This window comes from Mus caroli, unplaced genomic scaffold (assembly GCF_978045245.1).
Source record: "Mus caroli unplaced genomic scaffold, Mus_caroli_1 scaffold_16, whole genome shotgun sequence".
Taxonomy (NCBI): domain Eukaryota; kingdom Metazoa; phylum Chordata; class Mammalia; order Rodentia; family Muridae; genus Mus; species Mus caroli.
In genome coordinates this window covers 7661604-7687873 of record NW_028227271.1, presented here as the reverse complement: position 1 = coordinate 7687873, position 26270 = coordinate 7661604, and the positions used below count along the sequence as shown (strand labels likewise).

Here is a 26270-nt window from a genome sequence, read left to right as displayed (position 1 = left end):
AGACAGACAGACACAGTGAGTGAGAGAGACACACAGAGAGAGAAAAGACCAAAAAACTTCTGGTGGTAGACTCTGGCCACTTGGCAGAGTGCTGTCAGCTGAGACAAACTCAGTGGACTTCTGCTAAGTCCAACTCCAGTGTTGAGGCAAGGTCTGTGGAGTGGAGGACACCCGATTTTTGGAGAGTATAAACAGGACTCCACAGAGTGATGGAGAGAAAGAAAGCTCGGCTTGTTGGTACAACTTAGCTGTGCAACTCTGGTTGGTCTCGCATCTTTGCTGAGATAGGTACAGCCCAGAACTTCTCCTGGTGCTCCTCCAGGTCCCTCCTGCTGACTCATGCTGACAGTCTGGCTGTCTCTGCTAGGTAGTGCCACCACTGCTGATTCACACTTGCTCTCCTGACTCTACCAAACTAGACTGATGGTGTATCCATGAAGTGTTTGCAAATGGACTGGGCTGACACTGCTGACCTGCGAACTGATCTGCTGACTTCCAGACAACACAGAAGGGAGTTGCTATAAAGAACCTTTCTAACCTTTCTAATCTCCCTCCAACCCATCCTTCCTTTTCCTCTACGTCTGGTGGGTGGTGGGCTACAGTAAGGGAGGTTAAGCCCTTAAGAATCATCATTAAAATAAGTCCTGAAAAACTTAAAGTTACGGGGATAGGAGTAGATCTGGTGATCTGTATTGTTGCTGCCATCCTTAAATCCTTCTCTAACCAAAACAGGACAATGAACAACTAAATGGTAATTCCTCCCCCCCTCACCAACCTTAAAAAGAATGGAAAAAGGACACAAAAAATAAACAAATCTGTCTTATTCCATTAGTGTTTTATATGAAAACAAATAAAATTAATGATCAAATATAATTATCATAAAGGATGAGAATCTATAATAAGAAAATGCTCAGCATACTGTTTCTGAATGGCACTTTATATTTTTTAAACAAAACTTGTATCAGAAAAAAAAAACAATACACTAATAGGTTATTTTTTGCAAAGTCCAACACAGATCATAAAGTTTTTAGAAATCACAAAATATTGAGATTCTCTACTAAATGTAATCTTAATATCAATATTACAAATTATAAATGGGGTTCTCAAATTATCTAACTGGTCAGACAGTCTGTTATATTCATTATGACTCCTATAGCCTTCAGTAAAAAATGGAATATTTGACATGGTAAGATATGTCAATAAAATATGTTAACAGCAAGAGGAACAGGAGAGAAAAGTAAAAGCCGAATGAATTCATTCCTAGAACAAAATATTCTAAATAATGGGATTATTCAAAAACATTCTACAAATCTACGCTAAAATAATAGCCATAGACTAATTCAAGTTCCTTAAAGGTGTATAAAAGCAAGCCCTAAACAAATGGTCCCTCCCTTAAAGTTCAGAAATCCACACCCCACAAATCAGAAGTACCTTTCGTTTTTATTTTTTTGAGATGGGGCTTTGCTATGTCAACCTTTTCAACCAATGAAACAAAAACCTAGACTTCCTCCTATAAAAGAAACTAGATCTTTTACCCTACACAAAATCATCTCAAAATGGATCAAAGAATCAAAATGGACCTTAATACAAATGGGTCTCAGCCTTCCTAATGCTGCAACCCTTTAACATAGTTTCCTCATCTTGCAGTGACACCCAATAAAATTATTTTTGTTGCTACTTTATGCAAGGTATCTGATATACAACCCTATGAAAGGGCCATCTGACTCCCAATGGGGTTGTGACCCACAGGTTGAGAACCACTGTGGTGTCAAGACATAGACATGGGCAAGGATTGCTCTGAAAATTCCTCCAACATCACTAGAAATAAATTTGGTAAACAGATCGCCTGTAAGAAGTGTCTGCACAGCAAAGGAAACAATCACTGAAATAAAAACAAAGCCTCCAGAATAGAGGGGAAAGAATCTTTGCCAATTACATGGCGAATTTTACCCAGGATATATACATGGTGGATTTTATCCAGGATATATAAAGAACTACAAAGTTTAAACACCAAAACATCCAAATCATCCATTACTTAATGGGGCAATGAACTAATAAATGAGACAGTTCTCAAAAGAAACCCAAGTGATCAACAAGTGCCTGAGAAAGTGCTGCTATCCTTGGCAATCAAAAAAGAAAAACAAAAACAAAAACCAACAACAACAGTCATTTTGGAAATAAATGATAACAAACACTGGGCAGGTTTCAGAAAAGGCAGATCCCTTATTTATGGAAGCTAGGAATGTAAACATGTACAGCGGCTATGAAACGCTGTATGGAGGGAGGGTCGTCAAAAATAGAACCTCCTACACACACACACACACACACATACACACACACACACACACACACACACACACAAAGACCCAGTACATCTAACCCAGTACATGTCCTCTCGAGTACATCCCGAAGACTCCTAAGTCAATATATCAAAGAGATACTCGTCCATGTACAGAGCTACACTACCCACATTGGTGAAGAATCGAGCAAGTACAGATGCCCGCCAACAAGACAACTGGAAGAATACAGTACATACACAGTGGAGTTTTATGTACCCAGTCACTAAGAAAAATAAAATATCTGAAGAAATATGGATACAAGTGAAAATTATGTTAAGTGATATAAATTACTCTTAAGACAAATAGCATGTTTTCTCCCATATATGGAACATAAATTTAAGTGTGCATGTGTCTACATGTGTGTTCACAAGTAATCAGACTAGAAAGGGAATCAAGAAAAAGGAGATCTCAAGGAAGCAGGAAATAAGGTAATGAAGTAGACGCAACAGGAAACCAAAGGAACCTAACTACAAGAAAGGGAACCAGATAAAAGAGAGAAAAAAATGCAGAGGGCAGTTAGGAAGAGGAATCAGTGAGAATAAAGTATAAGACAGACACACACTTGCATGCCTCACGTGCCATGATGGAATGTAGTATTTTGTGTGTAACCTTAAAAAAATAAAAGATTATTTCCAAGCCCAACAATAAATATATAAAATAAAAAGGAACATACCTCTATTAAGCATAACTTTAATTTTTTCAAACTTATTTTAATGATGATTCTTAAATGCTTTAACCTCCCTTGTAGCCCACCACCCACCAGAGGTAGTGGAAAAGAAAGGGTACGGGGGAAGTGGACCTGTTTAGAAAGGGTTCTTTGGAGCAGCTCCCGTCTATGTTGTCTGGAAATCAACAGGTCAGCAGCAGCAGTTCCATCCACTTACAAACACTTCACGGATACACCAGCAGTCCAGCTCGATAGTGTCGGGACAGCAAACACGAATCAGCATGGCCATGGCACTACCTAGCAGAGACAGTCAGGCCTCAGCCTCCACACGAGTCAGCAGGAGGGACCTGGAGGAATGCCTCCTGGCTGTGTTCTCAGCTGTGCCTCTCTCAGCAAAGCAAAGATCAGCAAAGATGTGAGACCCACACTATAAGCAAGCCAAGATCAGCCTGTCACTGTCCTTCAGGTCCTATTTATACCCTCTAAACATCACGTGTCCTCCATGGGTCTTGCCCCAGCACGTGAGTCTGTCTCAGCTGACGTCATGCTACCAATCAGCCTGAGTCCACTGAAGGTGCAAGAAGCTCCAGCACACCACCAGAAGCTTTTCAGTGAGTTCTCTTTATGGAGGAACAGTAGAGCTCAACTAGGCACTGTAAGGTGGACCAATCCATGTGTGTCATCAGCATCACCTGTCCTTTCAAGAACTTGCCTTAGCAGAACATCCTTTCTCCTGTGTACACCTCAAAAACACTCCTTCACGTGTCTACCCCAGCAAAACACCACCCAACACAACTACTGACTTTCCAAAGAACCCTTAAGTTCCCACTTCAATCAAGTTTAAAAACATTTCTAACACCCTAAAAAAAACCTATTCCCTCTCAAGATTAGCTGATCAGATTCCCTAGTGTTCTTTCCTACCCATATAGCCTTAAGGCGTCATCACTGTGTTCCTTCTCCGTCTCCTCTCATCTCCCCACTCCCCTATCTGTCTCAAACACAGGAAAAAGTGAGGACCAAATCTGAGACTATCCTCTGACCTCTATATATGTTGCGGCATATACATGCCAATACACACACACACACACGTGCACACACACGCGTGCACACACAGACTCCCTAAGTAACTCACTTTATGTACCAACATTAAATTATAGGTGGCGCTGGAAAGATGGCTCAGCGATTAAAAGCACCACTTCCAGAGGTCCCGAGTTCAATTCCCAGCAACCACATGGTGGCTCACAACCATTGTAATGGGATCTGACACCCTCTTCTGCTGTGTCTGAAGAGAGCAATGGTGTACTCGTATACATAAAATAAATCTATCTTTTCTTTTAAAAAAAGTGTCATATTGACAGTATCTTTTGCCCTACAGAAGCTTTGCAATTTTATGAGGTCCCATTTGTCGATTCTTGATCTTACAGCACAGACCATTGCTGTTCTGTTTAGGAATTTTTCCCCTGTGCCCATATCTTCGAGGTTTTTCCCCACTTTCTCCTCTATAAATTTCAGTGGCTCTGGTTTTATGTGGAGCTCTTTGATCCACTTAGACTTGAGCTTTGTACAAGAAGGTAAAAATGGATCAATTTGCATTCTTCTACATGATAACCACCAGTTGTGCCAGCACCATTTGTTGAAAATGCTGTCTTTTTTTTCCACTGGATGGTTTTAGTTCCCTTGTCAAAGATCAAGTAACCATAGGTGTGTGGTTTCATTTCTGGGTCTTCAATTCTATTCCATTGATCTACCTGTCGCTGTACTAGTACCATGCGTAATCAGCCACCAAATGCAGACACTACTGCATATGCCAGCAAGATTTTGCTGAAAGGACCCTGATATAGCTGTCTCTTGTGAGGCTATGCCAGTGCCTGGCAAATACAGAAGTGGATGCTCACAGTCATCTATAGGATGGAACACAGAGTCCCCAATGGAGGAGCTAGAGAAAGTACCCAAGGATCTGAAGGGGTCTGCAACCCTATAGGAGGAACAACAATATGAACTAACCAGTAGCCCCGGAGCTCGTGTCTCTAGATGCTTATGTAGCAGAAGATGGCCTAGTCAGCCATCACTGGGAAGAGAGGCCCCTTGGTATTGCAAACTTTATATGCCCCAGTGCAGGGGAATGCCAGGGCCAAGAAGTGGTAGTGGGTGGGTAGGGGAGCAGGGCAGGGGAGGGCATAGGGGACTTTGGGGATAGCATTTGAAATGTAAATGAAGAAAATATCTAATAAAATTAAAAAAAAAAAAAAAAAAAGGTGTAAGTCTCGGTCGCGGTGGCACATGCTTGCAGGCCAGCTTCTTGGTTGGTATGACCCAACCGTCGGTCTAGGGTGAGGGTCTACATTGTGAGGTTTTGCCTTCAAGATGGCTAGCAGAGCTGAGAAGAAGCAAAAGTGGGTGGCCCCAGGAGCTGCCGAGGCTTCCCAGCTCTGTTGTTCAGGAGCCAGAGCTTGAGTCCATCAAGGAGAAGTCTGAGCAAAAACCAGAGGAACCTGAAGTACTGGACACTTCGATGGACATGAAGGCCCTCTTCCTCTCAAGGAGCTATGTAGACAGGTGCTGTGTAGACAGGGGAGCACGACGTGGTTCTGTCACACTTTGTCCAGGCTCCCACAGCACCTGCCCTTACCATCTTCATTGAGCCCATGGTTGGGCTGACACTGGAGCTGGGCACACCTGTGCAGGTGAGGTGGGTACCCTGCTTTCCAGGCTCCCTCCTGGAGCTGCAAGTGCTGCATCCCTCTCTAATCCTGAGGCACGGTTCCTGTGCCCAAGGCTCATGGAACCCACCGTGCAGGCATCACTCTACTGGGAAGCAGATGTACAGAAAAAGATGGCGAGATGAGGCAGGGAGACCTGGGTAAGGAAAGGCAAACGGAGGCAGTTTAGTAAAGGTCAGCAGTGGAGTGCGGGTGATGGGACCACCTTTGTACAGTAAAAACTTCCCTTAATTATCTATCTATCTCTCTATCATATGTAAGCACAAGCACACGTGCATGCCTTGGTATCTGTGTGGAGGGCAAAGGACAACATGTAGGACTCAGGCCCACAGGCATGGTGGCCAGCACCTCTGCCTACTGAGCTATCTCACTACCTACTGGGCCATCTCACTGGCTCTGATTCTTCTATTTCCTTCTGTATATCTGAAACATTTAAAAATATAATGTTGGGAAAGAAAAAAAAAGTATAGGTCTCTTTTTATAAAATATGGAAAAACATGCCATGCAGACAATAATCAAGAAAGCTGGAGTAGCTTTGTTATTAATATGAAATGCATTTTAAACGTTCTTAAAAGCTTATTTATATTGGCTTCCCCAATAATTTCAACTTTACTACTTCTATGGCAGTTTTAAGACTTTTTAAATATGTATGGATGTTTTGCCTTGTTTAAGTCTGGGCACACGTGGGTGCTGGGAATTGAACCCAGGTCCTCTGAAAAAGCAGCCAGTGCTTAAGAGCTCAGTCATCTCTCCTGCCATCTGTAACAGTTTTGAAGCAATAAAGACAATTACTGTTTCATATATCTCATTCATATTATATTATTGTCTAATTAAGTGTTCCTACAGAAATACAGTATTGCACTGAAGTCACCCAACTAAAAAGTTCTTTCCAATAAAGCTTTCAAGTGAATAATAGCTTTCAATTTTTCTTGAAATTAGTAACATTATATTTGTTATTCTCCACTAGAACACTAGCATTACAGAATGTTTTCTTACAAGTTATCAGGCATACAATAGAGCTGCAACTATATTTACAATAGAATACCATATATAATTTGAGAGATTCATTGCTCTGGGAATTTTCAAAACATGTTGTCTTAATAATGTTTTCATTTATTTTATCTCTTTTATACTGTGTTGGAATATAGAGCCTGACATAGGATAGGACAATGTAAATTAAGATACTGTACCCTTTCCTATACACAGTTGGAGAAATAAAATTCAGAAAATGAACAAAACTGCACATGCAAAGTGCCAAATGTTTGATACAGGTAAGAAGTGTCTAAGAAATCCAGAAGGGAGTAACTATTGACTAATTACAGTAAAGAAAAAAACTGTTTAAAAACATATTCAGGGCTAATTCACTCAAATTTGCTTAAGAAGGGAATAAGTCTGGGCCAGGAGAGAGAGAGAGAGAGAGAGAGAGAGAGAGAGAGAGAGAGAGAGAGAGAGAGAGAATGAAGAGTACTAGTTTCTGGATGATAGTAAGAGAGCCTGATTAATACTAAGCTCGATTTAATAATGTAAGAATCATGCTTTGTCCTATACCTAACAGTCAATGAAAATAATACCAACACTAGTCTTTAAAAGTCTGCATTAACGAATGCAGTGGTTCACAACCACTGCTAGAGGACCCTTTGATACAGTTCATGTTTAGTGACCCGCAGCCACAATATCACTTCATTAGCACATCATAACTGTAACTCTGCTATGGTTATAAATCGTAACGTAAATATCTGATGTGCAGGCTATCTGGTATGTGACACCCTGCCCTCAAAGAAGTCATGACCCACAGGTTGAAAACAGTTGCAATGAGCGATGTCTTAACTGTCAAAGTACTTGCCTTACAAGCAACCTGAGTTTGATTCTCAGATTTGTGTGCTGAGTGAGTGAACTGCATTAAGCAAGAACTATTTTGAAGGTTTCTGAGGATTCTTTCCCTTGGCATTAAACACAAACACAACACCCTTTCCCATATGGTTAAGTCCTTATGCTTTGTTTGCTCACAGTTGAAAGTTCAGAAGATATACCACAAAATACTTTTTAAATAAAAGACAGTAAAAGTCTAACCTCACTGTTGGGGGGGGGGGGAAGACTTGTGGAGCTAGTTCCTGGTATACAAGATCCCCAACCTTTTCTTCTCTTATTCTCTTTCTATCTCACATTCAACACCCATACATCCCAACCCACCCACCCCCACCCCCAAAATAGTAAGTTCTCAACATACTCAAAGCAACTGAAAAGGTAGGCTGGAGAGATGGCTCAGCCATTAAGAGCACTGACTGCCCTTGCAGAGGTCATGAGTTCAAATCCCAGCAACCACATGGTGGCTCACAACCATCTGTAATGAAATCTGATGCCCTCTACCTGTGTGTCTGAAGATAGCTACAGTGTACTTATATATAATAAATAAATAAAATCTTAAAAAAAAAAGCAACTGAAAAGAAAGGCTAACAGAAACTGCACTAAAGAACTCTTTCACTGACCAGATTTGAACAAGATAAATAAGTATCAAGTTGGTTAACAAATGGGCCTTTAATCTCAGAATACTTTCCTACAAAATATTAGCTACTAAGACCTTAAGATTTTTCTAGGTTAACAGTCTAAAGAGACATTAGAATGAAATGGAAACCAGAATGCTTTTGTTACAAAATTACTAAGGAAATTCCCAAAACAATGAGGTCTGATAGTGGTACTATACTAAGATTAATTATTTGACTTTGAAACCTACATTTTAATTACATAATAGAACTGGGTGCTATTAATCCCAGCACTTGGGAGGCAGAGGCAGGTGGATTTTCTATGAGTTTGAGCTTGGTCTAGTGAGTTCCAGGATAGCCAGAGCTACACAGTGAGACCCTGCGTTGAAAAAACAAAAACAAATAACAACAACAACAGAACAGATGATAACAGAACATTTAAGATGATAAGACTGCATCTGCAACTGAATCAAATGGTTCAGATTTTAAAAAAAGCTTAGACTTACAACTCTTCTAAAGTTTGCAATTAAGTAACCTACAAAACATAGAGCACCTAAAAGTCCTAAGTAATCAAAGTGCGCTTAAAACAGAGCAATGGCTCTCAACCTGTGGGTCATAACCCTTTCAGCAAACCTCTGTCTCCAAAACACATTTATATTACAACTCATAACAGTAGCAACAAAGACAATTTTATGTTTTGGGGTCACCACAACTTGAGAAACTATTAAAGGGTCACAGCATTAGAAAGCCAAAAAACAAACAAAAAACCATTTTAGAGTAAACATTTTCCCTTTGAGGGGTAGGGGCTGGGGGATTAGAAATAGAATCATTATACCTGTTAACCAATGCTCCACCGCTGAACTAAATCACCACCCCTTCACTTCTACTTGTTATAAGACATTTCATAGGAGATTCTCATGACTTCTTCTAGTACCACCAAGGTTCAGTCAGGTAACCATAGGTAACCACACTCTCTAGTTCCCCAACTACACCAGCCAGATTTCTTGTCGTTATCAGCAATGGAGATAGACACACAATATTTCCATCACAGAGATGTCTACTGGACAGCAATGCTCTAACGGCTGGAAGGACAACTGATATAATGCCTATCTATGAGCCAACATTAGATGACCCTACACATAGCTATGAAGCAGAGACTCTATCACTTAAATCAGTTAACTGCTCTAGAGGCTCAGGTCAGTTCTGTAAAACAGACTAATTCATCTACTCTTACAAAGCTGCTGCGAGGAAAGGGTAACACATCTGCAGCAGACTGGCTGGCAGCAATCACTAAGGAACATCAGATGTCTTCTATACTCTGGGTTAATAATTTTTTAAACTGATTTCAGCACTTTTAGAACTGGTCAAGCAATTACACAAACACCAATTTGAAAAAAAACAATTAAGGTCCTCCTTGGTCAATACACCAGTGTGTTTCATACTGTTCTATCTGACAAAAGTGTAATTCTCACCCAGTGCTCATCCACATCCGACCTTACTGACCGCCTCCCCTGGAGACACTGTGGCTTCTGTAACACCACGTTCCACTCGGGCTCCTCTGACCTTCAGTGTTCTCTGGGAGCTCACATTCTTCCAGTAAACTTTTTAAGGCCACTGTGTTTCCATTCTAGGGCATCTCTACTTTTCTTCCTAGTTATACTCCCTCCCAGGGCAATTTCACCCATGTCTATTGTTTCAATTACCTATTCAGTGAATTGCATCTCCCCTGACTCCTGCTAGAAGCCTCCACACACACATCTTCCCACACACACTAGGACTGCCTCTCCTTCAAGACCTAGCCCCATAATGCCAGTTGTGTCTATCCTACCAACTATGTATCCACCACAGCTTCTAAACGAACTTTAAACAACAAAAAACTAAAAAGACAGGTTACACCACTTTGCTTTTAGCTAAGTACTCTAGGATTTCTATGTTTCCACAAATGACAGACTTAAGGCCATAAATTGCCACTCTTCTTTTTAAAAGGACTCCTAGGCTAGAGGGGTAGCTTGGCAGAAAAAAACCAACAACAACAACAACAACAAAAAAAAAAAAACAAAAACCACCTGTTCAATAATGAGAACCAGCGTTTGAACCCAAGCAGTCACATGGCTCACAACCACCTGTAATAGAAGTTGTGGCCTCTGCAGGCACCCACGTGCACATGTAAACAGACACTCAAGAGATATATATATACATGTGTGCACACATTAAAAAAAATGTGGACTCTATGTAAACATGGTCTATATGCATGAACGTAAATAATTTGGCAAATTATTCAAGAGTGGAGACTTAATAAACATTAAAAACCTATAAAAAACTTATAAAAACAATAAAACTAGCTTTAATAGTTATAACAGGAAACATGTGAATCCACGAAATAGTTGTCATTTACCTACTACAATGCTATGCACTGTTCAAATTGTTAGGAGTAAAACATTGACAAAATGACAAACTCCGGGCCAGTGAGGTGACTCAGCAGGTAAAGGCACTTCATACAAAGTCTGGTGATCTAGTCGGGTCCCTAAGGTCCACGGGAGAACACACTTCCCCAAGTTGTCCTCTGAACTCCAGTCACTGCACATATACTTGCGATATAAAGAAAAAACGAAGACAAAACCTGTTCCCATGGAAGTTGCATTAGGCTGAAGAAACATAATAAACTTGTTAGATTAACAGCAGTATGTCAGAAAGAGATAAAATGCTGTGGGGAAAAAACTGACATAAAATGGAATAGGAAGCGTGGCAGACAGGGATGCTGCTTCAGATGCAAGAGTCAGAGAACACCTTGGTAGCCCTGGAGAAATGTGGTTGGAGAAAAGGGAAGAAGATGGAGTCAGAGAAGAAACCTAAGTAACTTCAGAGTTATGTCAAGGCCACAGTGATTTCCTGGGACTGAGAAAGAACGCCGTTTGAGAAGGTAAGTAACACAAGCTAATAAAAAAGGTTCATTCTGGCTTAAAAGTGTTAAAGACTGTGGGTTAACAACAATAAATGGTGTTGTCACGTTTGTCTTATTAGGAAGTTATTTTCCAAGCAAGAGAGGATGGTGTTTTAAAATTCTCACACTGAAATTTTATTGTGCCAGCCATAACTTTAATTTTTAAAAAGGGACAACAGTCAAAGGTAATTCTTAGGAATAAAATTCAAAATACATTTTTCAATTAATTTATTACTATTGTGCTAGGGGTAGGGGTGTACAACATGGCACACATACTGAGGCCAGAGAACAACTTCCATCTTTGTATGAGTTCCAGAGATTGGACGCTCAGGTGGCCTTCACCCATTGAACCATCTCAGGCCCACAAAAGCCCTTACTACCAGACCATGGTACAGGCTATTTTAACTCTAGACTCTTCCGCTTACTACAGTCACCACTGTCCAGATGTGAAACAAAGTGCAAGGTGAGGAACAGAATTTTAAGAATTTGGGTTTGGAGACTAGAAAGATGGCTCAGCAGTTAAGAACACTTGCTACTCTTTGAGAGAATCAGAACTCAGTTCCCATTACCTAGGTCTCATGGTTCACAACTGTCGGTTACTCTAGCTCCAGGAGATCACACACCTTCTTCTGGCCTCCAAGGACAAATATAAGTAAATAACAAGGCAAATGTTTAAAAAACAAATGACCCGGGTTTTAAAGCTAGTACAACTGTAATTCCCAGCACTTGGGAGACAGAGGCAGGAGGATCACAAGTTCAAGGCCACCATGAGCTATATGATGTATAAAACTCATCTGGCAAGGCAGCGGTGGGGCCCACCTTTAATCCCAGAACTTGGGAGGCAGAGGCAGGTAGACTTCTGAGTTCAAGGCCAGCCTGGTCTACACCTCATCTGATTTTCAGTAGACAAGGTAAGGCAAAACACCACTTACATCCCTAAAAGACAAGAGCAGAAGCTGGGATGCACGGTGAACATTATTTTATAACTAGCTTGTGTTACTTTGAGGCACACTGCCCCTCTTAGAAGGGTGGTTTACAACTATCTGGCATTGAAGTACCTAAAATGTGCAGGCTGATGGGTAGTTACCATTATACTTCATTCCTAAAGGTACCTGTCAGGGATGACAGCAGGTCAGGTAGGTTTTCATGAAAACCGCTCGTAAACTATCGGTGCTCCAGGAAGATGGGAAAATTGGGAATACCTAATAGAAGGCCCATAAGCACGTGAGGGACTTCCGGGAAGAAAACTCTTCTTAAAAGTTCTCTCCGCATCACGCCTTTAAGTAAAGTAATTTACACTTTCTTCTGCATTTTTCTCCTTTGTCATATTGAAGGCTGCCTTTGCAGTATATTTACAGAAGGGCAAAGAAAAAACTATTAGCTAAAGTGAAGCTTCAGTAGGAACTGCTAACCTTTGAAACTCTGACCACAAGAGGGGCAATGGTGGCGCACACCTTTAATCCCAACACTCTAGAGGCAGAGGCAGGCGGATCTACAGAGCGGATCCAGGACGGATCCAGGACGGATAGGGCTAAACAGAGAAACCCTGTCTTGATAAACAATGAAGAAGAAGAAGAAGAAAAAAATGACTGCATAAACAAAACGCAGATTAATTCATATCTAAAGATATTTTCAATTTTTCTTTTTTGTCTAATTGGGAAAAAAAACCAACAACAATAACAACAAGAAAACTATCAACCTTTTCCTTCCATTTTAAATAATAGTAAAATGGTTAAGCCAAGTGCCAAAGCAGAGGGGGAAGTGGGGGTGGAAACATGGTGTGGAGAGACAGAATTACCCAATAAAATTTTATTAAAAATACTGGTTAAATGCAAGGGCTAAGAATCTATTGCCTTCACTGTTGTGGGGCTGCGGCAAATAAATCATACATGAGTTATCTTTTCCTTGAAAAATGAAAAAAAACATACTTATTGATATACTTTCCCCAAAATTCAGAGAAAACTGCCCAAATTAGGGAAAATTTGAATACTACCATCTCTTAGTCAAGGCTTACTAAAAAACTTTTTCGTCAGTTTTGCCTAAATCCGTTAGTTCGCTGCTAGTATATAAGGATGGTAGCCAAAATGTAATCCAAAATGAATGAGAAGCAGCCGCGGGCAGCCCTGGAAGACGGTAGTTTTACGTAGTACGATCAGCACGTAAAACTTACATTCTGCATTGTTTACTCCCTCACACACGCAGATGATTAGCCGGACTACCGGAATACGATACTGTACAGACCAACGCATGGGGAGTGTAGGTCACCATTTCAATCTGGGACTGTTGCCCTCAATTGCAACCAGGTGTGTCTTTCCAATTAAATTCTTCGAGATCCGTGCGGAAGACGCGCATGCATTGGCCAATCTTCTAATCGGTACTCAGTCCCCGGCTCTAAGGCGGGGTTGAGCGGGGCTGAGTTTCGATCTCCGGGCCGGTTGGACCGCGGGCAGCCCGGGCAGCGGGTTTTAAAAACGGCGGCGGGGGTGGGGAGGCGGCCGCCGAGGGAGGGAGGGAGGGAGAGGCCGAGGCCAGGCGCCGGCCGGCGCTTCCTCGTTCAGGCGCCCGAGAGGTCACAGCCTAGTGAAGTTTGGTTTCACCAGCGGGACCCGGACCCGGAGGCTCGGGGACGAACGCGAACTCCACGGGAAAGCGGGCCAGCCTGGGAGCGCCCGGAAGCCCGGCCGACACGTTCCCACTGCGGGTGGGGGAGCTGCGGGCCGGGCCTGGAGCCCCTTCCTGCCTCGGCCGAGGCCCCGCAGCCCGCGCCGCCCCGCTCCGCTCCTAGGCCCCGCGCGCGCCCAACCTGGACCTCCGCCCCGCGCCGCCCGGGGCCGCGGCTCCCAACTTTGCTCGCAGCGAAAGACGCCGCCCGAGCCGCGCGCGAGCCTCAAACTTTGCCCGCCCGGCCCGCGCCCCCGCCGCGCCGCGCCGCGCCGCGCCGCGCTGCGCCCCGGAGCGGCTCGTCCGCTCTCTCCGGCCCGCCGTGTTTACCTCAGGCCGAGGTCCCGCGGCCGCGCCGGCGCAGGAGGCCCGGTCTCCGTCAGTCCGCCGCTAAGTTCTGCACCATGGACTCCTCCGGCCGCTCGGAAGCGCGCGCGGCCCGCGGGCTGGCTCGGACGGCCGGGTCGGGAGCACGCAGGCAGCCACGCAGCAGGAGACCCGGGCAGGCGGCGCTAGCTCCGCGCCGCTTGCGCCACCGCCGCTCCCCTCCCCCGCCGTGTCTGGCGGCTCCCTCCCTTTCTCCCTCCCTCCTTCCGCGGGGTTCAGCCGCGCCGCCACAGGTCGGCGCACTGTGGTGACGACGCGGGCGGGCGGGCGGGCGGGCGGGCGGGCGGCTGGACCCGCCGCACGCTGCCTGCTCGCGGGCGCTGCCGTACTCCCCCGGACCTGCAGGGGGCGCCCGCGAGCCGCGACGGACGGACGGACGTGGTGGGCGGGGCACGCCGCCCGGCCGGAGAGCGGGAGCTCTGGCGGCTGCGAGTGGCCGGGGCTTCTGGGAAACATTCTTCTTGCCCCGCCTCCTGCCGCTCGGAGCGCTACGCGCACGCGCCGTGCTCAGGCCTCGCTCCACCCCCAGCCCCGCCCCTGCGCCCTGGCCGCTCTCTCTCTCTGGTGGTGGCCTTTCCTGGCAGGGTCCGTGGGCGACAATAAAGATGTTTTGGAGAGACTGCAGTCCCGAGGAGAACTCGTGCGTAGTTGGCACGGATGAAGTACTCAGCCCGCTGCCTAGGCGCACGTGCGCGGCGGCCGGCCAGCCCGAGACACACTCCCACGCCCTAAGCCCGCGGCCCCGAGGCTAGCCGAGCCTGGCTGGCTTTAAGTGCTTCCACTTTCAGTCACTCCGCGATGTCCTCCTTCCCTGCAGCGCCCTCGGATCTTTTGTTTCACCTCGGAGGTGTCTTTACAGGCTTTTCGTCAGGCGCTGGCTTTTTCACCCCCTGCTCCACGCTCTAGCTTTTCCTAGTTGTCCTCTTGCAATCCACGCTGTCGCCTGGCCACCCCAACCCGGGCTGTTCCCTCCCTACCTCCAGCCCAGCAGTGTCCCCTGCCCTCCTCTCTGATCCTGTCGCTTCCCTGCATCTTCATCCTGTGCTGCTTGGCTGTTCAGTGCCCTTCACGTCACACCGAAGTTTGGGATGGTGTCTCCGTTAAGCTCTTGACAGAGCCGAGCACCAGCAAGGGACTGGGTAAATAACCGCTTAGGAATGCATGAATGGCAGCCTTGTCTCTCCCAATGTCGGCTGCTTTGCAGTGAGCTATCTTCATAGGTTTGGAAATGTGGTGTTCCTGTGTGCAAGTATTTCGCAGTGATTTGGAGGTGTTAAAATACTTTGTTCTGATGAAACAAGATTTTCTGAGGGACCTTTCTCTTGTAATGACGACGAATGAAGCTGGTGATTAAGAAAACCTAAAAACCTGTTGAAACTGTTGTGTGACAGAATCAAGTCAAAGGCACTGTTAGCCATCCTGCAGAGATGAAGTTTAGCTTTCCTGTGAACACTCAGGGTCCAAAATTCACCCTAGAGAATATTATCAGTAAGAGCAATTCCCGGTGAAGATGTACAATGCAATATTCTTTTGTATGTATTTTATTTTGTTTTTAATGCAGAATCTCACTGTGCAGACCAATCCTCAAACTCCACATCTCCTACTTCAAATGTATTGCTCTACCTTTTGTGTTCACAACATTTAAAATCCACTCTGTAACCATCGTGCTGGGTAACAGAGCACGAGAAAAGGCTCCTCCTGCCTAACTGCCCTTTGACCAACTCCCGCCCCCATCCACCTCCCCCTCCACACACACAATATTTTACCTAATAGAAACGAAGGTGCATTGTAATATAGGCTGTCTCTTGTTCCCCAAGAGAAAGACCCTGCCTATTTCTATATATGGTGTTCTCCTCTTTACTGTGTTTGCATGATAAGAATGTGTTTTGTTTCCATTTTTTTAAATTTATCAAAGAGGGTAACTATAAAACGGATGGATAATGTTGATGGCATGCCTGTTAATATTTTAGACTCATTTATAATCAAAAACAAATGAGGGCTGGGGAGGTGGCTCATTAAGTGCTTACCACACAAGCATGAGGACCTGAGGTTGACTCCCCAGAACCCACAGAAAGCTGGGCACCATAGCAGGCATCTGTAATTCCAGGGCGAGAGGCGAGAGGTGTCAACAGGAGAGACCTCAGAAGCTAGCCTGCTGTCAGAGACAACAGACCCTACCTGTAGAGTGTAGAAGGCAAGAACGGATACCCAAGGTTGTCCTCTGGCCCCACTTGTGCACTGTGGGACACACACTTTCATGCATACACCACAACAGAGAAGTGCCCCATGAACAGACATGTACATACAGACAGCATTTTAGTTTATTGTTTATGTATATGGGTATTTTGCTTACATGTATGTCTGCACCACATTCTTGCAGTGCCCATGGAGGCCAGAAGAGGAAGACAAGATGTCTGGGGCTGACTTCCAGGTGGGGTTATGAGCCAGTTTGTTGTTGCTGATACTCAAACCTAGCTCATCTGGAAGAGAAATGCTAATAACTGACCTGAACTATCTCTCCAGCCCCCCCCCTCAAAAAGAGATTTGCTAAGATCTACAAATGGTGCACATAAAAATACCTTCATTGAAATTCTCAACTGTGTTGCAGTTGCTCAAGCAACCATCCTTTCACAGTGTGATGGAAACCCATAGCATCGAAAAACCAAAAACAAACAAACAAACCCATAGCAGCAGCTTTGAAAATGAAAGGTGATCCATCAATGTATACATTTTTATGGGTTCATCAGAAATAACTGCTACAATCTGTCTTTTATGAATGTAACACAAAACAAAATCCACATTAAGAGAAGAAGAAAGAAGAAATCATGGGATAAAGACCTTGGGTTACTTAACCCCTTGGCAGTTTTAAACAAGTAATCCCATGTTTTCATCTTCCATTTTTATATAACGGGAGGTTTTCAATTTAATCTGTATAGTGTGCTTATGTCAATAAAAATTTACAAACTCAAAAGGTATGCGGTTAAGACTCATGAACAAAGTGTGGTCAAATAGGCAATGTCCATATAACGGATGGAAAAGAAATGCAATAAGGAAAGGTTACAGGAACTTTCACAAAATAATCTAGCTTTATTAAAACCAATATTCCACTCAAGAAAGATGAGCCTCCAGATTAGTCTCTTAACACTAATCAGCATAACCAAATACAGATGGAGTCAGTGGTGTGCCCGCATTGGTGTGCACGGGGGTTAGCGCTCTGCATTGTAAGTCAGTAAAGCAAGCCCTCCTAGCTCCAGCCCCAGCCACTGGTAAGTACACACGAGTGATTGTACACTGGGCAATAATACCCTAGCCGTGAACTTTGAATCACTCGGTAAATTGCCACAGGCGTGGGTGACACCAGAACCCCCACAGCCCTAGCACCAAATTCAGTGCTGTTCAATCTTGGCATCAGCTGTTCTCACACCACCAAACAAATACTGTGGCCGACCACGGCTGACATGATCGAGCCTGTGTCATTTTACCCATGTTACCACTTATCCAAGGTGCATCACCTTCGAGAAAAGCTGTACCCTCTTTGATGTCACACCCTCTGGCAGAGGCTGGCTATACCTGGGTTTATCGCTAACAGTTGTCAAACAGCAGGGCAGAGACGTCTTCAAAGGCGAGCAAGGCCAGTTTGCTATGTCAAATGTCTTGATTACCCTGAGAATATAACAACCAACACTCCACTGGTAGTGACAGACTACTGAACTACAGACAGCTCGTTTGGTATGGGAAGGAAATCTTGGCTGCAGGCAGATACTTCTGTCCTCAGAGACAAAGTCTTTCAGCATTGGTCATTGATTTCTTTCTCAACGAGACAAATTTTAATCATCTTTTCCACACTCCAGGAGATATAGATGCTCTAGATAATGCAAGGGAGGCTTGATGACACCTCCACTAAACTACCTTGGTCATCCAGTCCATTTGCCAAGTTTGCATAGTCACCTAGAGAGCCAGTTCATCATTGTAGTCCATGTTAAACATTGCCTCCCATCCATCCTCATGTGTCCCTGGAAGCGCTGGGTCCTTCCCAGAATTCCATCTCAGGGCGTGGCAGACAAGCCATGTGACCATGTACAGAGAAGTCCACCTTTGTGTCCAGTTAATGATAAGATTTCCAAGGCTTTGCATCCTCCAGCTACTTCATTCTCAGAATAGCCCTCAGATAAACCTCTTCCAGGACAAAACATCCTGAATGAAATCCCCTTCCACGAAAATGTCTACATGCAGTCTGCCGGGCCTCCACTGTTTAGAGGCAAGTCAGCACTTGAGCAGGATCTGGGGATTGAGACATTGTAACACATAGAAACTGAACTCCGAGGGAAGGAGTTTAAGGATAGCACCGTGTTATGGCAGAAGATGCCTGGGATGATTGGCCCTACTCCGACAAGTCCAGAGATCCAGAGTCATTTTTCTGTGAATCTGGGAAAGAAATGTAACGGAAATAATACCAAGTCATGTCTCAAAGTCCTTTCTTCCCATAAGTTTATGAAAATATTTACCTAAGGGAGCCTGACAGTGACTTAAGTCACTCCTAGTCACGGTATCTGGAACTGCAGACACTACACCTGGTCTACAGTCTCACAGGAGCAAGAGAGATGATAGTTGGCCTGTTTGTGTGTTATTTTTTAATTTATTAAACATTTTGATGCATGTGTAGAATACATTCTGGTCATGATTATCACTCCTGCTGGACTTCCATTGTCCCTCACCTCCTGTTTCCAAGCCCCAACCCCACTTCATGGCGTTTTGTTTTGTTTTGTTTTTTTATTTTTTTTCTTTGTGACCCACTGGGTTTAAACAGGGCCCTTCTCATGGACATAGATTTAATGCTCTCCACTAATCCTCTCGCTAGTGATTACATCACTAAAGATGATGGCTTCCTCTTCTCCAGTAGCCTCCCACCGCCATTCGCTTCCCAAAGTTGAGTCTTGTGCAGGATCTGTGCGAGCAACCATAGCTGTTGGGAATTCGTGCATACCATGCGCGTATGTGAACATTTCACACCTGGCACTTACATTCTTTCTGCCCCTGCATCTACAGTGTCCACTAAACCATGGAGGGGGTGATATGGCTTATGATCCTGCTTACGGCTGAGCATTGGACAGCAACTTAGTCTTAGCACCATGACCTCCCATGTATCACCGCTCTATCAGTGGTGGGACCCAGGAAAATGGAGCCTGAAAATGAGGTAGACCAGGTAGATAATGAGGTAGAAAATGAGGTAGATAGCCAAACAGAAATCAGCAGTGGTGGCACTATCTAGCAGAGACCGCCAGCCCTTGGCCTTGGTTCTTTCAATGAAGCAAAGATCATCGAAGACTCGAGACCAACAAGCATTGCAGATTGTACTAGCATGCCTAGCTCAGTCTCTGCCACTGTCCTTCGAGTCCTTTTAAAAACTCCTTCCAGACATCATGTGTCCTCCGTGGGTGTTGTGTCAGCACATGTCTTGCCTCAGCATGTGGATCTGACTTAGCAAAACTCCATGTGAGTCTATCTCGGCTGACATCACACTGTCAGTCAGCCCCAGTCTGAGGAAGTGGCCAAAAAGCCGCAGCAAGCCACAGCACACCACCAGAAGGGTTTTTGTTGTTGTTGTTGTTTGTTTTTTGTTTTGTTTTTGTTTTTGCGAATTTCTCTCTATGGAGTCCCGAAAAATGTAGCTCAACTCTGCAAGGCAGACCAATTACCTGTGTGTCGTTAGCAAAGAATCCTTCATCACGTGTCCTTTCAAGTGCTTACTTTAGCAGAATATCCTTTCACTTGTGTCTGCTTCAGCCAAACATTCCCTCACAAGTCTGCCTTAGCCTTTTACCTGTGTCCGCTTCAGGAAAACACTCCTTCACGCATTTGCCCCAGCAAAACGCCATCCAACACAACTGACTTTCCAAAGAACCCTTAAGTTTCCACTTCAGGAAATGGAAGAGACAACTATGGCATCTGTAGATGAGAGATAAACAGAAACCAGATAGAATCAGAGTTTACTGGAACTCACAGTGTAATCCCAGAAAGGGATTAGCAACACCCATGGGTCACAGGCAACAAAATCAGTGTGTCTCTCCCTCAGTGGTGAGCCACATAGTCTGGGTTGGTTTCTAGTTAGCACTAAGACAAAAAGAGCTTAAAGAACAGACCAGCTTTCCTGTCCTTGAGACAAGGTGAGACCAAGACACTAATAACAGAAACTGAGACTCTCCTGTCAGAATCTGTCCAGACCACATTCATCACTCACACAATTGGCCACCCAGCCACTCAAACCCTGGTCTCTGTACAGATTTGGGAGGTAGAATCTCTGCCGTTAGCATCCCAATGTAGAATGAGAAGGCTCCTTGTCAGGTATTTCCTTTCCAAATCTTAAAGAGGGCTTGTCAGGAGCTGGAATGGTGGCTCTAGGTGTTAAGGGCACCAACTACTCTTCCAGAGGTCCTGAGTTCAATTCCCAGCAACCACACGATGGCTCACAACCATCTGTAATGGGACCTGATGCTCTCTTCTGGTGTGTCTGTGGAGAGCAACAGTGTACTCATATACATAAAAATAAAATAAATAAAAAGTAAAAAAATATTTTTAAAAAGACATGTTTGGTTTTTTGTTTTTTTTTTAAAAGAGGGCTTCCCAAGAGACCTATCTTCCTTAGACCTTAAAAAAGCTCTTCTTCAAGAAGCCAAATTTTATTTATTTATTTACATCCCAAATGTTGCCTTCTTCCTCCCTCATCCCCTCCCCTTTGCCTCTGAAAGATCACTCTCACCCCCATTCCCCTTCTCTGGGGCATCAAGTCTCTCAGGATTAGGCATATCCTCTCCCACTGAGGCCAGACGTGGCAGCCCTCTGCTGCATATGTGCCGGGGAGGCTAATCTCTTTAGAACCGACTTCAGTGTACAGACTTACCTCCTAGGAATGTCCGTCAGAAGGATTTGATCCATTTTGGTGTCCAGGATAGGGCAGTCATTCCAGACCCCTCTGGGCTCAGTGGTAGGGGCCTGGAATGTTTTCAGGGGATATCTCCCCTACAACCTCCCCACTGGCCAGGGAGGTCTGAGTCCTATAGTATGTATGGGAAAATGTCACTGGGGCCTCAATATATCCAGGTAAGAAAGTTATAGACCACCACACACAGAAGGCCAAAACAGGGTCTTTTATATAAGCCAGTGACCAAGAGCAGGCTACGACCTCAGAACAACCCCTGGCATGGAAGTTCATGGTGACAATGTTTACAAAGGCAAGAACCACAAAACCACAAGGTCAGGTGTAAGTGGGGAGAAACTGGTAACAATTTGCCTAGACTATACACGCAGCAGGTTGTTTTTGGTTGTGCACCTGCAGGGTCACCAAAAGTCTGGAGAGTGTTGCGGAGGTGGCTATGACTGTTCAGGGGGTGAGGGCTGAGAGCAGGAAGCAGGCACAGATGGAGCCAGGGTGGGATCAGGACAAAGTAACAGTCCTTCTGTCACATTAGTACCCATTCAAAAACACAGGCATGTTTAAATGTATTCACTCTCCAGATTAATCCCTTTCATTTTTCACTACAACTAAGTAAAATAGCTCTGTGCATTATACAGCGGTGAAACTGATGGGGAGTGCAGTAGACTGTTGTGTGGTGATTCCTGTCACGGACATTATTGCTAAGTTGACATCCTGTGTCTTACGTTATTCTGTTTATAGAGAATGTGCTCATTTAGAAGTGTTTGTGTATTAATTTTAGGGACGTTAGAACTGTCATGAGAGAGATGAGAAGAGGCTAATAGTCTTACAAACCAGCATGGAGCTGACTCAGGTGTTGGAATGGCAATCCTCAAGGGTAGAATCAATAATGTTCCATTTCCCACCACTGTTTAGAGTGGAAAGCCTCTTCAGGTTTCTGTCCTTTCTCCCGTCTTTGACAACGCTCTCTGGTGCTTTTCATGCTTCATCAGCTATTGCATCTTTAGTTTTCTTTCTGGAAAGCATCTAGTTGATTTTTTGCTCTATTCTGGGATGTCTGAACAAGAGAGTGTTCAAGATACGAACCAAACCATCAAATAGCCTGCACAAAATGGAAAGAGCAAACATAAGGGGGGATTTTCTCTATGAATCTCATCCTGAAGCTACAGGGCTCAGCCAGTGCGCTACTGCTGAAAGAATAGATACACTGATAGACGGGAACAGAAGGGTTGGGGAGAGAGAGAGAAAGAGAGAGAGAGAGAGAGAGAGAGAGAGAGAGAGAGAGAGAGAGAACACAAATGCAGCAAATTGAGTTTTGACAAAGTCAATTCAATGGCAAAAGAATAGAGTTTCTAAAGCCAGTTTAATAATGACTAGACATTCTAATTTTATAAACTAGTAACAAATACAGTAGAATTCTCTAGAGGAACAAACTTATACAATGAATCAATCTCTGTCTCTGTCTCTGTCTCTCTCTTTTTCTCTCTCTCTCTCTCTCTCCCTTAAATCCACAAATCTGGATGTCTCAGCTGATCTTCAGTAGATGCCACAATCTCTCAGGGGCAGGCTCTAATGTCCATGAAGGAATGGACTTACTAGTGAGAGCGAGAGTAAGCAGACAAAGAGAACAAACAAGCTTCCTCCATCCATGTCCTTTCTATAGGCTACCACCGGAAGGTGTGACTCAGATCAAAGATGGACCCTCCCACCTTAAAGATCCAGATTATAAGTGGGTCTTCCCACTTAAAATGATTTAATGATGAAAAATTAGTCACAGTGGTGCCCAGCCATTTGGGTTCTAGTTAATTCCAGATGTAGTCAAGGGGACAGCCAAGAGCAGCCACCCCAGTGGACAGACACACTGTGATATGTTTAGATGCAGCGGAATCTCTTTTCTGTAAGGAAGTTGTATGGCACGGGCTAACCTTGTAACTGCTGTGCTAAGTGACATAGCGTAATCACAGAGGCTCCCAGGGTATCGATTTTTGTCTTCCGTGGAAACTACAGATCACTTCCATTGTCCTAAGCATGGGAATACGGTTCCCCACCATTGTGCTGAAGAGGTGGCTTTTCTCCGATAAAGGTTTCTGAGACTTTGGCAAAAATTGGTGGCTGTAAGGCTAGTTTGGTGGCACACACCTTTAATATTGACGCTCAACGCAGAGGCAGGGGGATCTCTTTGACTTCTAGGCCATCCTGGACCTTAGTTTGGATCCCCAACAATCACACAAAAGTCCAGCACTGAAGAAGCAGAGAAAGTTTTTGTGTCAAAAACTGTCAACACTAAGTGCACACACACACACACACACACACACACACAGTGGGCTGTTTCTAGGTCTTGCTTCTATTGTAGCACGTGTACGATTTTGTGCTGGCACCAAGGCTCTGTAAAACAGCCTGAGAATAGGTCTTGTGACCCTGCCACCGTACCGATTTTGCTACGAGTAGCCTTGATTCTTGGGGATCTTTTTGTGATCCCATTTACATTTTAGAATTTTCTTCTATCTCTGGTTCTCTATCTCGGTGAAAACACATCATTGGAACTTTGGGTGGAGATTGTATTGAATCTGTAGATTACGTTCAGGACTGTAGCCATCCCCACAGTATTAACACTGCCAATCCAGGAGCATGGGAGGTCTTTCCATCTCTAACACTCTCTCCAACTTCTTCAGTGCCTTGAAGATTTCGCTGTCGAGTTCTTTCACCTCCTTGGTGACAGTGAGTCCTAGGTATTTTAATTAATTAATTAATCAACTAATTAATTAATGTTATCATGAATGTTATTCCCACTCCTGATTTTTTTTGTCAGAAATGCTCCCACGTATTTATGAATTTTGATGTATATCCTACAGTAATGCTCCCAGGTCCAATAGTGCTCTGGTTTAGTCTTTAGTCTGTCGAGCATAGGATCATGGAGCCTGTAAATGGGGACAGTGTGGCTTCTTCTCTTCTGTGTGTACCCCCTTTTCTTTCTTTCCTGTGTCTCATTGCTCTAGCTGAGACAGTGAGTATAACATTGAATAAAGAGAGTTGGGCACCCTTGCCAATTTCCTTGACTTTGGAAACAATTCTCACAGGATTTCATCATTTAGAATACCACCGGCTATGGATAATTCATGCGTTGCCTTTACTGCATCGCCTTTACTTTTTTTAAATATGTATTTGTTCATATGAATGCTCTATGCATTTGCATAGGAATGCCAGAAGAGGGCGTCAGATCTCATTACAGATGGTTGTGAACTGCCATGTGGCTGCTGGGAATTGAACTCAGGACCTCTGGAAGAGCAGCCAGTGCTCTTAACCTCTAAGCCATCTCTCCAGCTCACATACATAGCCTTTATTGTGATGAGGTATGTCTTTCTCTTCCAAGCTTCCTTAGGGATTTTATCATAAAGGGATGGTGGAGCTGTAGCTTCACCACTAGAGCTTAGAAGTCCTTAGGCTTTGTCAGGGACCAACACTGAGGCTGACTTACCCGGTGGCCTTAGGCTCTGTGTAGCCAGCCTCTATAGTAATTACCAGTCTACCAGGAATGCTCCAGCTGGCAGACGGCTCCTTATCTTGCTCGACTGGAGCCTTCTGCTATTCATACCTTTGGCCTGTTCAGCACCTGGCTCTCTGTGGTGCCCTCCCCGCTGGCCTTCCCTCTCACTGGAGCTGTGCCAAGCTGAACTAGGACTTGATTTGTGGTTGTTCCATGATTTCAGGCCCTAAGACTGCAACACTAGCTTCTCTCTCAGGATGAAACCTGGCCCTTGAAGTCATACGGATTTATCTCCACCGCTGACCTCTGGGAGAAGAGTCACTGGCTCTCCAAAGCCTCGAGGCCCCTGGGCTTGTCCCGGGGGCTGACATTTTGAAAGTAGCAGCTGTCTCTTCCCTGCTGCCGGTGTCTCTGGCCTTTCCTCTGCTCTTCTAAGGTGACCTTCCATTTCCCCTGTCAGTTTCGAAGCTCTTCCTCTGTGACTCTCGCCCCCTCTCCCTAACATTCATGGCGGCACCCTACAGTAGTCCATGTCACCTGTCAGTCCTAAGGTTAACGCTTTTCTTCTTCTTCTTCTTCTTCTTCTTCTTCTTCTTCTTCTTCTTCTTCTTCTTCTTCTTCTTCTTCTTCTCCTTCTTCTTCTTTTTGGTTTTTCGAGACAGGGTTTCTCTGTATAGCCCTGGCCGTCCTGTCACTTTGTAGACCAGTCTGGCCTCGAACTCAGAAATCTGCCTGCCTCTGCCTCCCGAGTGCTGGGATTAAAAGTGTGCGCCACCACGCCCCGTGCTTTTCTCCTTTTTAAAAAGCCATGAGGAAGAAAGGTGAGGGCAATCTCACCATGTAGCTCAGCAGCTGTGCTTCTAAGTGTGTGTCGTCCTGATTTGAAAACCTTTGTCAACCAGGTGGTGGTGGCGCATGCCTTTATTCCCAGCACTTGGGAGGGAGAAACAGGCGGATTTCTGAGTTCAAGGACAGCCTGGTCTACAAAGTGAGTTCTAGGACAGCCAGGGCTACCCAGAGAAACCCTGTCTCGAAAAACCAAAAACAAACAAGCAAACAAACAAACGAAAGAGAGAGAGAAAGAAAGGAAGGAAGGAAGGAAGGAAGGAAGGAAGGAAGAAAGAAAGAAAGAAAGAAAGAAAGAAAGAAAGAAAGAAAGAAAGAAAGAAAGGAAGGAAAGAAAACCTTTGTCCACATAGGGCCGAAAGAAAGAAAGAAAGAAAGAAAGAAAGAAAGAAAGAAAGAAAGAAAGGAAGGAAGAAAGAAAGAAAGGAAGGAAGGAAAGAAAACCTTTGTCCACATAGGGCCTAAAGATAAACTCATAGCGGTGTTTTCACATAACTATCTAGCAGAATCAATAAGTATGTCCTTCAATAGATGGACGCATAGACATAGTATATACATGTGGTGGGATGCTCGTTAGCCATTCCTTCTGAATGTGCTATCAATTAATCAAACCTGGTACATTTTAAATGTATGTCACCAAGAAACTATCACCATTTTGACTTTGAAAAATATGACACTATGTGTGACTTATCCGCCTAGCATTCTAGAAGTTGAATCTGTATGATGGGATACAGCCAGTGGTTGCCACACGATTTGGAGTAGTTAGGGCAGAATAAGCAAATCATAATGGATTTTTTTAAAAGTGGCGTTGATT

At 44.3% G+C, this 26270-nt stretch overlaps 1 protein-coding gene across 4 annotated transcripts in view; it reads right to left on the bottom strand.

The window, feature by feature from the left end:
- Scaf11 (SR-related CTD associated factor 11) overlaps nucleotides 1-14377 on the bottom strand; it is a 48311-nt gene extending 33934 nt beyond the window's left edge. For 2 of the 4 annotated variants that reach the window (XM_029469602.2, XM_029469603.2), the window contains exons 1-2: nucleotides 14139-14377; nucleotides 3139-3303 (exon numbers count right to left, since the gene is read on the bottom strand). The gene's annotated coding sequence lies outside the window, so the exon portion shown is untranslated. The remainder of the gene's footprint in view (nucleotides 1-3138; nucleotides 3304-14138) is intronic. The other 2 variants (XM_085831745.1, XM_021183328.3) reach the window with 1 other exon arrangement.
- Nucleotides 14378-26270: the final 11893 nt, after the last annotated feature.